This window comes from Doryrhamphus excisus, chromosome 12 (assembly GCF_030265055.1).
Source record: "Doryrhamphus excisus isolate RoL2022-K1 chromosome 12, RoL_Dexc_1.0, whole genome shotgun sequence".
NCBI classification, from domain to species: domain Eukaryota; kingdom Metazoa; phylum Chordata; class Actinopteri; order Syngnathiformes; family Syngnathidae; genus Doryrhamphus; species Doryrhamphus excisus.
The window spans coordinates 8706396-8719057 of record NC_080477.1 but is presented as its reverse complement, the minus strand read 5'-3'; positions in this window follow the sequence as shown (position 1 = coordinate 8719057).

Sequence of the window (12662 nt, the reverse complement as noted above, 5' to 3'; positions counted from 1 at the left end):
TTGAAACTCCTGTGGCACTTTTAAAAACACTTAATTACAGAAGAGACAGACAACAAAATTCAAAGTTTTCTCACAGCGAGGAGAGTGAAACAACATACCCAGTGACATGCCGCTGCACTCTGAGTATGCCATTCATGCTCCTCTCTTTTTATTTTCTTTAGGAGGTCCCTAACACATTGTTGTGCAACTCTAAGGGGAGGGAGAAGCAAGCAGTTGCACAAGCTGTACTTGTTGTCTATGTGTGTGTGTGTATGTGAGAGCAATTACTTTTTTGTGCATGTGTTCTTATCTTGGCACATTTTGCATGATGAACAGGAACATCTTCAAGGTCACTGCTGGCGCTCCCAGGCACCTGCAAGATTAGTGGTGCTGGGAGTTGCTGGTCAGGGTCATGGAATGTTCTTGCCTTTAAAACATTCAAGACACTTTGCCTGATGTCTAAGCAAACGGATATAAGGGTGATAACTAGCGCTATAATAAATGTATTTACATTTTAATTCTAACAATATATCATATTCATTCATTCATTTTCTACCGCTTATCCTCACAAGGTTCGCGGGGGTGCTGGAGCCTATCCCAGCAGTCTTCCCAGATGGCCAAGGGTTCATATATATATATATATTATATATATATATATATATATATATATATATATATATATATATATATATATATATATATATATATATATATATATATATATATATATATATATATATATATATACACACACACAAACACACACATATATAAATAAAAGAATACAACATTCTAACTACATTTATAGGTCATAAATCTTAGATCGATTTTTGCTGTACAGAATGAAAAACATGTATTGTAGGAATATAAATCAATACATCAATATAGTGAATGAATTGTTACACCCCTATTATATACACAATATAAACCATTATTATTGTTACCCATCTTTCAAAAACTGATTCAAGAAAACAACAACAACAAAAAAAATGTATTCTTTGCAGCTAGTGGAGAAGAAATGTCAGGAATGATTTTGTCTAACTGGAAGGGAGAGTGCGAAGAGAATGATTGTTAACATTGTAAAAGAGCGGCATGTTAATGATTGTGTTCCCAAGCTTGTTGGCTTCTGCACTAAAATATGAAAATAAGCCCTGACTTTGACACCTGGGATTCACTGTTCTTGGAATGTATAATTCTCAAGTGAGATTAGCATCATAAAATAGATGCAAACCATTCTTTATTCTGCATGAGTGGGTTCCTCTGTACACAAACGCATTTTAGGGCCGCGTTGTCATCAGCATTGGTCAAAATGAGGCCCTTGGGCATTGTTTCAGATACATGTGGTTCTCTCCACCTCCATGGACGCACAGCTTGTCCGACATTAATCCACCTATCCCAGCGAGAGTGTGCTGATTCTGGCCTCACCAACAGTTTGGTGGATATTTCACCTTCATGTTATAAAGACAGTCCAAAAAACGGCAGAAAAGTGGGATTTCTTGCCTTCTTTAGGTCGTGCCGGGACCCCTGATGAATGTGTGGTGGGTTTTGCCCACCTCTTGGACCAGAAAAGTGTCATTTAAACAGCTCAAAGAAAGGAGAAAAAGCGACAGTCGAGCAAACAGCAAACAGGGGTGTAATTAGGGATGAGCCACTATAAATAAGTATCCATTATGGATAATGCATTTTTGCCAGATACGAGTATGACACAAATACATTTTGCTATCATCTGCATTTGTGTTTAAAGCAAATGCACATTATATATTCGCTCTTCATGCTCTGTGATTGGCCAATCAAACACAGCAACCACCTTTCCGTAGACGGACTCTGCAAGCGGCAGTCACAGAGGAGCTGAGCGCTGTCTCATACGGCAAGTTAAAAATGGCTTGTGTTGCGCTGGTCACATGCCTCCGCTTTTCAAACTCGTATCCGGCAAAAATGCATTGAGTATCCATCTCAACCCTAGTGGAAACAAACAAATACGGCAATTCTTTGACAGATATTCATGGCAAATAATGCGGAGTCACAGCTCTTTTGATATTACGCCCATACTGTAAGCGACTGTAATGGAAAATGAGTAAGACCAATCACAGTCATGGAATGTTCAATTTGAACTGTTAATTTGCCGTATATGAAGGACAAATATTAAGGCCATCCTGAAGAGAAGAAGGAAGTCGGGAGGAATTGGAACATCTCATATGATCCCAGTTCATAGCAGACACTTCAGTATGACATGGGTGTCTATTTAATGAGCAGCTTCACACCTTGCCAGCTGCCTCCTTAACACTAGCATATCTGTTCCTGTCACTTTAGGATGGCAGAAGTGGAAGAAAATCATTTTCCCCACACTGTTACTGGACATGAAATTGAGGAAGTGCCAAGGTGGTAAAGTCTCCTGGCGTACCTACCACACAAAACTCTTGATAGAATGAATTGATTTTTCCGTCATATTTGTACATGATAACTATTATTATAGGCTACATATATGATACGATAGTCGTAAATGGCCAGGCTAAAGGTTTCACACACAATGCAATCAGCTTATTTTTTAGGGGTATTTACAATCAGGAAACATCAGACCAAGTAGGCTGTGAAGGGTGGTAAACCCAGCATGTTTAAAGGGGACCAATTATGGTTTTCCCACTTTTCCACTGACCTATAAATGTAGTTAGAATGTTGTATTTTTGTGCTAAACGATGCCAAAGTTTGAGATAATGAGGTTTGCGCATTTGAAAGTGAGCCCTACAAAAAGTTTGGGATGGTTCTCAATGCTGGGTTTCAGAGAATTGTTTTCTAACAATCCCATGCTTCCTTATACGGGCGTGGCTGTAGGCCAGAAATGCTTTCTGTCCTCCGCAAAGCTCTGTTTACCCCACCATCCCCCAAGCTCTGCTTCTCTGTTAATGTTGTTAGGAATGTCTCCCAAGAGGTGTTTCTTCAGTTGTAAAGGAAAGCAAAATTTGTGTACAATTCCTAAGGCAAACATCGGGCAGAAGTGGTTGGAGTTCTTGATTCCCTATGAGCAAAAGAAAAATATATTAATTTGTCACCGGCATTTCACACTGGACTGTTTTGTGAACATGGGCCAGTATGTAGCTCGACTGGCTGACAAACTGTTGCTGAAGCCCAACGCCTCTCCAATATTATTGGTTGTCAAAGAGTCAAAAGAGAAAGCAGTGGTTAACAATTTATCAGTGTACTAACTGTGTTTATTTTGTGTAAGTAATGGAGCAAAGGCGTTTGTCTGTTTTGCATTATAGAGGTTGTTTTAAAAAGATAAATCGCCAGTTATTGTATTTATTTACAAACTCTTATGAAGTTGCTGTGGCAGCAATCCGGAAGTCCTCCTAAGCACCAGGTAGTGTGACCAACACACCATTTCCGTGGGTACAACGGAATCCAAAGAAATACTGCAATAGGTGAAGATTCTTGAAGCTCTAGAAGTGTTAGTGTTTAGCTGCTCAAGTCCACGACTCACGATTAAGTGACCAAAAATTAGCGTAAGAGGTCCCTTATAAGCAGATGTTTCTCAGACGTATTTGGACATAAGTCGTGCTGTTTTTTGCCATCCATGGCCAAAATATTATAATTTGCTGAATGGCACCATCAGATATAAATATTAAGACAGAGACAGAGAGAATTCTTAAATGGCAGTACAGGACAAAGCCTTGATATAGATATTTATGTGAATCACTTCTGTTAAAATAATGACGACTTGCTTATGTAAGCTAAAAAAGAGGAACACATGAGTATGATCGATGCATAAAAGTGGGGGTCATTTACTTAATATAAGTGAGAAAGCCTTCTATAATGTTCCCATATGACTGTGTATACAGAGACTTCCAATTGATTTTCATGTCTTATGCCAGAGTACAAGACATGTAGCGATTGAGTAATTAGCAAATTGGGGAGACCCTTCTTGGTCTACTGTGTCGTGACACACCTGTGAGACCATGGTTGACTGGTCACTTGAGCGCTTCTCATTAGTTCGGATTTTATTTCCTGTTCAGTCAAGCTGAAAATGTAAAAAAGGATAATTATTGACAGTGAAATGTGACTTTTCACAATGTGCTATAATTTATCATGAGATCATCTAATAGACCATTTGTAAATAAATCAATGAAAGCTGTTTATTTAGATCATGTTTAAATATTTACAAGCACAAGAAAATATTGAGTACAAATAAACATATCACAACTTGCACTTAAATAATTAAACATGTAGACGCAGGAGGAACCAGCGCTTGGCTGATTCTACCCCCGTCCTTTATGTGTCTGATGATGATGATATCAGAAAGTACTTCACCAGTTCTTCTACATTATACTTTGTAAACACCACACGTTTGTACTGTTTCTTAAACTTGGTTATATTAGTATATCATTTAAGTGTAAATGTATGGTTTCTACTTTTAGGTTTTATTATTATTTTTTGTTTAAATGTACAAGGTCTTTGAATTTCAATATTTTTTATTTAAAACACGGTACAACACGGCAGTCTCACAATGCAATGTATGATGGCCACATTTCCACTACCGATGTGCCAAGATTGTCTGCAGTTCGTAAACACGGCGCCCTCACTTCCGGCTTCTGAGCTTCAAGGCTCAAGTGGTGCCTCTGACAAAGTCTATCCGACAATGAGTTCTCCTCCTTGAGCAGGTGAGGTTGGAGAGGTAGAGGTAGGAGAGAACCAGCAGTGCCTACTCTTTGAGTTAATACGTAGTTTATGATCTGCCAGTAGCTCCTAAACACTTTTCAATTAGCTCTCTAAATACTTTATTTACTATCAACTCCTTTACCCACTAAATTAGAAAGTGTTGTTAGCAGTAGTCAGGAAGTCGTTTGGGCGTGTGACCAATCATAGCGGAGTGGGCGTGCAGTGGAATAAATTAAAACAGACTGTTTTGGTGGGGAGCACAAATCCAAGGAAAGACAGCGGGAATAGGTGCAGATTCTGGAAGATCAAGGACATTTTGTTTCTGGGTTATTGTGTGTAGCTGCTCTAAAGGAGTCTACAATACAAACAGTACAAAAAGAGCATAATAGTTCCCCTTTAATATTATCCATACTGTTAAAATAAAAGAACAGAAATACACAATCATGTAAAACACTATGACCACAATTACAGAAGAAAGACAGGAGACACAAGGCTTACACAGGCCAACACAATCCATTCAATTATTCGGCAGTGATCGTCTTTCAAATGTTAAGACCCATCTCTGTGGCTCGTCCCAAGACTTAAACACTAAAGCGGTGTGAGTGGCCAAGGGAAATAAGTGGGCCTAGTCTCAGTTATCACACAAAAGCGAAGTAGCATCATTACAGAATTAAGAAGTGTGTGTCGAAGCCCCAGGGGGTTCATGTCATCCACCAGTGTCTACCACCGGTTATCTTCCACCGAAGGTTTCCTCAATGACAATGTATTATTGCTCTCTCTCCTGTCACTGATTTTCTTCCTCTTGCTCTTGCTTTCCTCCCCCACTGTCTTCACTATCTTGTGCTGTCGCCCTACAATCCTTCTTGTAAGTGCCAGTGAACTGTGCCTCGCAGGCCTAAAAATACCTGCCCCTTGACAATGGTTTGGCGCATATATGAGACCGCTACCTGTTCTATTTGGGTTTACTTTTCTGGATCATCTTCACCAGCTCCATTTATTTCTCCTTGAGCTATGTCATGTTAATCAGGTTGTTTCAGAACAAAAGAACAAAACACTTATGACCTTTACCTTCTCCCATAGCTTTAGAGTCATAGTAAGGATTACATGTGCTTAAATTGTTATCATAAATTAAGATATTATTTTCATTTTAACCAGATTAACAATAAACTCTACATACAGGTTGTGGTTAACCATAAGGAGTGTTCTCATATTATCTTCTATTCTCATTTTAAATATCATAAGTTAGAAACTGAAGAGCAATGTAATTGAAATACTGATACATGTCAGTCCGAAAAGATATTTGACATGAAAACCATTTCCTCTTAAAGAAATGTAGTTAGCACGGTGTCCCTGTCTTGTCAACAGTGTTACGGTTCCATGACACAAGTAATTTCCTGAATCGACGAATGCAATTGATTGAGTTGTATTCACTTGAATTTCTCAAAGAATGCAATCAGCAATCACAGACACTATTGATTTCAGAAGAAGCGCTAATTTGGACAAACACTTAACAACATGTATAGTCATGCGCTCCATGTCACAGCCGATATAGATAGATGGTTAGATAGCTAGATAGATAGATGCAAGATTTACTTTTTCATAGCAAAAGCTGTTACATTTATTTTAATTGAGAGAAAAAGTTTATCAAAAATACATTTAATAAACAACTATGGGAGGTGAGACTGAAATGTGCCAACAGCTTGTCACATATAAAAAAAATACCCAAAATGGTATTAATGTACAATTCCATTAATTAGTTGGATGGTGAGATAGTGTAAGAAAATGTATTTATTTAAAAGTGAAAACTCAAATGCGCCTCACAATGAATTACAAAAAACAATCAGTAAAGCAATAAAGACAGAAATTCAATTAGTGGGTTTAGTAGGTAACAGACAACTGAACATATAATAAAATTGGAAATATTAAACACTGACACCCGGTGTGAAGAGGTGGGTTCTGGCAGTCTTGAAGGTGGAAATGTCAAGGATAGATAAACAATTGCACATGTACACACACAATGTGTGTGTGTAGATATCTGTTTGTGTGTCTTCAGAGGCTTTGTTAATGAGCCAAGGTAATCAATGCCAGAAGAGATTACTTTGATGGACGTCTTTGAGAAAACAATGTGTCGTGATGACCTCTGTCATGGGAAACCACAAAGCAAGGAATCCAAACAAGAAACGTGACCTTCAGCTGGTTCCAGCTAGCACACAACTGACCCATTAAATCACCGCTTGCACATGTTGATTTAGCTCACCTTGAAGAACAGAAATAAAAAGGTTCAGAAGATTGTGAAAAGCACTTTATTTAATTATGACTGACAATGACCCCCTTCAAGTGCCAGCTCAAGCTTTAAAGGGGACCTGCTCTTTTTGGGGAATTTTGCCCTTCATTCACAATCCTTATGTGAAACATGAACACATATTTATTGCCCTATTCTGTGCATTCTAGCGCAAGAAAACGAGTTAATATGAGCTAGCTAATAATGGACTACATGGGATATTTTGACGATAAAGTCCTCACAAAAAAAACCCTCACGGCAACAATGGTCCATCTGGCTATAAAGACAAGATGCTTGTTGGGTGTCAGGTGTGAGAACTGGAGCACACGTCTTGTGCTGGAAGACACAGCCATACCAAGGAGAGCGGACATCATAAGTGTTGTCGCTGTATCTATGCTGCTGTTGTTGACAAAAAGTAGCGTAAGCTAAATGTGAAATCAATGCACCTCGTTAACGGGAGTTTCCTTTACGGCAGTAATATTTTTGATGCGCGACTAACGTGCGTGCACTTCTGTTGGCCCACACCGTATTTGAAGCACTGTAACTCTGTAGCCACAAGCTGTAACAAATATTGAGCAGAAATTGAGAAAGAAAACAGTATTTCGAAATTTGCTTCAAAGCCCTGTCAGATGGCTCTTGCAGCAAGACCAAAGGTATTAATGTTTTTATTTTATTTTTGCATTGAACTACCAGCTAAAATTGGAGTTACAGCTGCTATTGTGATGACCGTGGCTGATTTGTCGAGTGTTGTGCGTGTATAAGCGATTTAGCATCAAACTAGCTAGGGGAAGATTTTCAACGTCTCTGTAAAACATACGTACAGTGATGTGATTGAGCCTATTTATAATGTATTGTATAAAACTATGTCAGGAACAACATCAAATAAAAAGCACTAAGTGAATACAGAGCCACCATCTTGCTTAGTGGACATTTTTTCATAGAGGTTGTGTATAACAATATATGTATATACGCACCACAGTATATAATACATTTAGATTCACAATCAGTCAAGTGATCAATTCCTATAAACAGAGACGTAAAGCATGAGCAAAATTTGCTTTGTTTTACCAACTCAAAATGATCAGTTGAATTCATTATGTAAAGCACTCCTCCTTTATTGAGGTTAATTGGTTCCAGACTCAACCATGTGTTCCTTATTTATTAATCAAATATTTTTATAGAGAATGTATATAGAAGAGTACAATACACTAAGATTACTGAGCTCTAGTGATTAGAATAGAATACTACATATTATCATGTGTTTTTAATGCATCTTCTGAATATATTCTATATTTGTATTTTCATTCATTTGTATGCTATATTTATATTTTATTTTTATGCTTGATTTAGGCAAATACATAGAATTTGCTTAAATGTGCAGATTTTTTTTTTACTTGTAATAGGCCATATTCAACCATGAAAAGCATGATTTCTTTAATATATTTTTGAAAAAAACATGGTACAGCAAAGCCAGGAAATGCAAAGCGGTGAGGGATTAGTGTATTACGCTAACATTTGTGCATTTTTGTGCCTCATAATAGCACAGGACTGCATTATCATTTTTTAAGTGAGCGTGACACCGTATATGGATGTGCGATATGTAGTCTATTTTGCATTTAGTGTTTTCTGTGCACTCAAGCATGGTGATTTGGGTATGTGTGTCTCATCACCCTTAAAGCTTGACATTGTTGCTTGTATAATGGCATATCACAAAGAATCATTTATATTTGGCAGTGAAGTATATCTATTACATCGCTGTGCTTGTCATGCTACCCATCTCGCCATCATGCATGTTTAATGGGAGGGCTACTGAAACATCATGGACATCATGCTGGGTCTAAGCAATTACTTTATAGTGAGCAACTAATATGCATGATGGAGATGGATCTGAACAGATCTTCCTGGGTTGCACATACTTTTGTTGTCAAGTTGCATTGTAGTTGAGACCGGTACATATACTGACACCTGTAAAATAGTAATGAGGTAAGACTTGCCTACATGCAGACAAGTGTTCTGGACACAAAACACATTTTAATTCTAGTTTTATATGCAGAAAACACAGCAAAGTACCATAAAATACGGACTGTTGAGCACACTTGAATATAAGTCACACCCACCAAATTTAAAGAGATTTTTTTTTTAACATATGCAAGCCAGGATATTTATTAGGGCGAGTACACCACTATATGTATCTGTATCTGTTCACCCACCTAAATTCTGTGTATCCGTATCCGTACTCATACCGGAAGTGGGCGTGGTTTACCTGGAAACGGGCAGGGTTTATATCTGAACATTATTTTAAAGTCTGAAATTGACTTAGATTGATGAGAAGTTTCCATCTTCTTCTTTGTCTTTCGGCTTTTCCCTTCAGGGGTTGCCACAGCAAATCAATTGCTTGCATTCCTTCCTGTCTTCTGCATCACATCTTCCTCCTCTCCTTTGACCAACAGTAACCCAATTTCCACCGGGAACCCTGTAGGCGAACAGAGCCAATGGCAGTTGTTAACCCGAGCCATGACCGATCCGGTATGGAAGTTGTGTGTTTGATTTGCATCAAGTTGCTATATGTATTATTTATTATTCAGCTATTTGTGTACTGTCTTGTGTGTAAGTGATCCTTGAGATTTTATTCTTTAATTATTTTTAATGAGCTCTGTGAAGTTGGTGATTCATGCAAACATGGCAATAACATAATAATAAGTAAATCTGTCAGCCTGTATTTGTCTCAAAAGTTCAGTGTTGGGTACTACAAGCAGTTTCCCCACCTGACTTTATATCACCAGCCAAAACACCATCAGTAGACGCAAAAGAAAAATAAGAAAACACAGTCTGATGCACGATTGTGGCCGCTGTCTCAAGAAAAATATGTTGTGTACGTTATGAAACAAGTTTAGGATTGCAAGGTGCATGGCAATGTATTTAGAGGGTTGTAATGTTTTAGCACAGGGGTGCTCACACTTTTTCAGCATGCAAGCTACTTTTAAAATGACCGAGTCAAAATGATCTACCCACTACAAAAATGCAAAACATCTATTTATTGTCAAATGTATTAAAGATTATTTGTACGTACAATGTATGTTGATGTACCTTACATAACCAAATGAGCCAATATTGCAAAACACACATAATTAACTATTAACATTTTTTGTAATTACCTGAGTTTACTTTGATGACTTGCACTGAATTGAACCAGCCAGGGATGCATAGTCCGGACAGTAGCTGCTGATAGCCAGCCTCAAGCACACTTCCAAATGTTCAGTCATGGATAATATCCGTATCATAATATCCGTATAATATTCCATATCCGTATGGAAGTGATATGTTTTTTGCCTTTTTAATTGGTCCAGTTTTTGCCTTTTTACTTGGTCCAGCTCCTTCACTCATTTTAGTGACCATAAACTTTAGCGAGGGCTTAAAATCTCGCAATTCGCCGACTAGCTTAGCACTTTGCATCGTTGTTTACGCATGAGCTAAAGGTTTGACCTAAAGGTCAAAATTCAGTTGTCATCTGACTGGTTGTCCTGTATGTCAATCAAGTAACGGCGATGGATGATAGGCTGACATCGTAAGTTCTGCTGCACTTAGAGACGTTGTTTGATTTGATTGGTCACCCGAAGGGCAACATTCAGTTGTCATCTGAATGGCTGCCCTGTATATCAATCAAGTGACGGCATTGATGCTGGGATGATATTTTTTTAATGTCACGCCGCGATCGACCAGCGATCGACCAGCGATCGACCAGTACCACCTCCGCGATCGACCGGTAGCTCGCGATCGACTTAATGAGCACCCCTGTTTTAGCACAATAAAATATAGCCATACATGCAGGATGCTGATCAAGTGTACCTAATGTTGTGGCCAGTCAATACAGGTTAGCATTGCCACTGTCCGTATACTGCTAACTGAAAATGAACAACATTTTATATTGTAGGTAGCACGCCTGTTTTATGATGATTTCATGGAATAAGACAAAAACTCATTTCAAGGGAAAAAAGCAGTCACGCTACACCAATTGAGTTGGTAAGTTAAAAATTAAGTTGGTCTGCACAGCGCTGTGCACCATGCATGCTACGGAACAAGTTTACCATGTAACTTTAGATAGAAACAAAATAGAGGCGAGCTGAAGAAAACCTAATAAAGTGGAGGTATTGTGACAATCGGCAAGCAGTTTTCAACTTCCCAATTGTGTCGTGTAATATACGTGAATGAGACACTGCTGAGGTCCGTTGCAGCCGTCTAGGGAGAGGCAGTCTCTGTTTGACTGGCCAATTACAAAGTGTGAATGCATAATGAGCATTTTCATTACACGCGAATACGGAACAATACCCGTAACGGTACTCGTTTTTTTTGTTTTTTTTAAACGAGTATGCGGCTCATCCCCGATATTTACACTGGAAGACACACTTTAAACATTGCAATACTAACTCAGGCTCTTTGAATTACGTTGTCTGCAACCTACTAGGTCAGTAACCTGCCCAGTCTACAAAGGCCAGACGTGCATAGGCTCCTACTGTACAATTCAGATGGTCAAGCCTTCCTCACACGTCCTGGTTTTGTCACATGTTTACCCTGACGTCCTGATAGAATATCTGCCTTCAATCGCGACAGTATAGTAACAAAATTATTATTTTTTTTATTAGGTTTTACAGGACAAAATGTTATGATTCTACAGATTTATCTCCAGATCACAGCTAAACCTGATATATTAAATAGTAGTGATATTCATATCTCCTTTATTTAGTTATTGCTTTTTGCCTACTGCCTTCATTTCTACAACACTGATCAGCAGCAACTCATAAGTTTTCAACAGGGATGTTGGTGACACCAAGCTAAACCACAAACGAAGACCATGGAGTTCCACTGCAATGTTTAATTGTCTTCCTTCACAGATATATCTGTGTGTGTGGTGAAAACTGCAACAGAAAAGGTGCATCTCAACATCTTGAGCGACTGCTACATTATCAAATGCCCCAAGCCCAATCAATCACAACAACCAATATCCAAATATATCAAAATAAACCACAATACAGTCAAACTCACGGCATTCCTGTGTGACAACTCAACGTGGGTGGCATCCACCACGTTCCCGTGCAGTCTCCATGAGCGACCCCCTCCTTGGCGACACCCGGAAGTGAACCGGAAGCGCATCTCCGGAAACCGGAAGTGGACCCAGCGATATTTTTTTTTACTCATCTAAACAACTTTTAATCACTTCTAGCAAAATACACACCCTTAGCATTACTTATTCAACTTATTTATTAAAAATGCCTTAAGGGCAGCACAAAGTGAATGAATGAATGAATGAATACCTGCAGTATTCATATTTAGTATTCACATTTTTTTTACAGGGCTGAACGGAAGCGCCCATAAAATGTTGGGATATGATATAGTGTTGGGTGACAGCCCAAGAGAGCTCGGACCCCAAGATGTGCAGGTGTTGAGTAGCAAAAAATTGTTTATTAACACGTGGAAAAAGGCATGATGACAAAGTACTACAGAAAAGTCGTGAGGGAAAAACATGTAACACAAAGACCTGCACAAAAGGTTGCAGAAAATAAAGAACTAAAAGTGCTGCAAAACAAAAATTCACTGCCGAAAACCAGGCAGGAACAAAAATAGGCAAATGTATCTCCGTTGGCAGACAGGCCAAACAGAGGACAAAGGCAAATAAAACTCACAGCAGCAGAAAGTGACCAGGAAGTAGCTACGAGCAAATACATAAGCTGTGGCAGTTAGGCTGTAGGTACAAGAC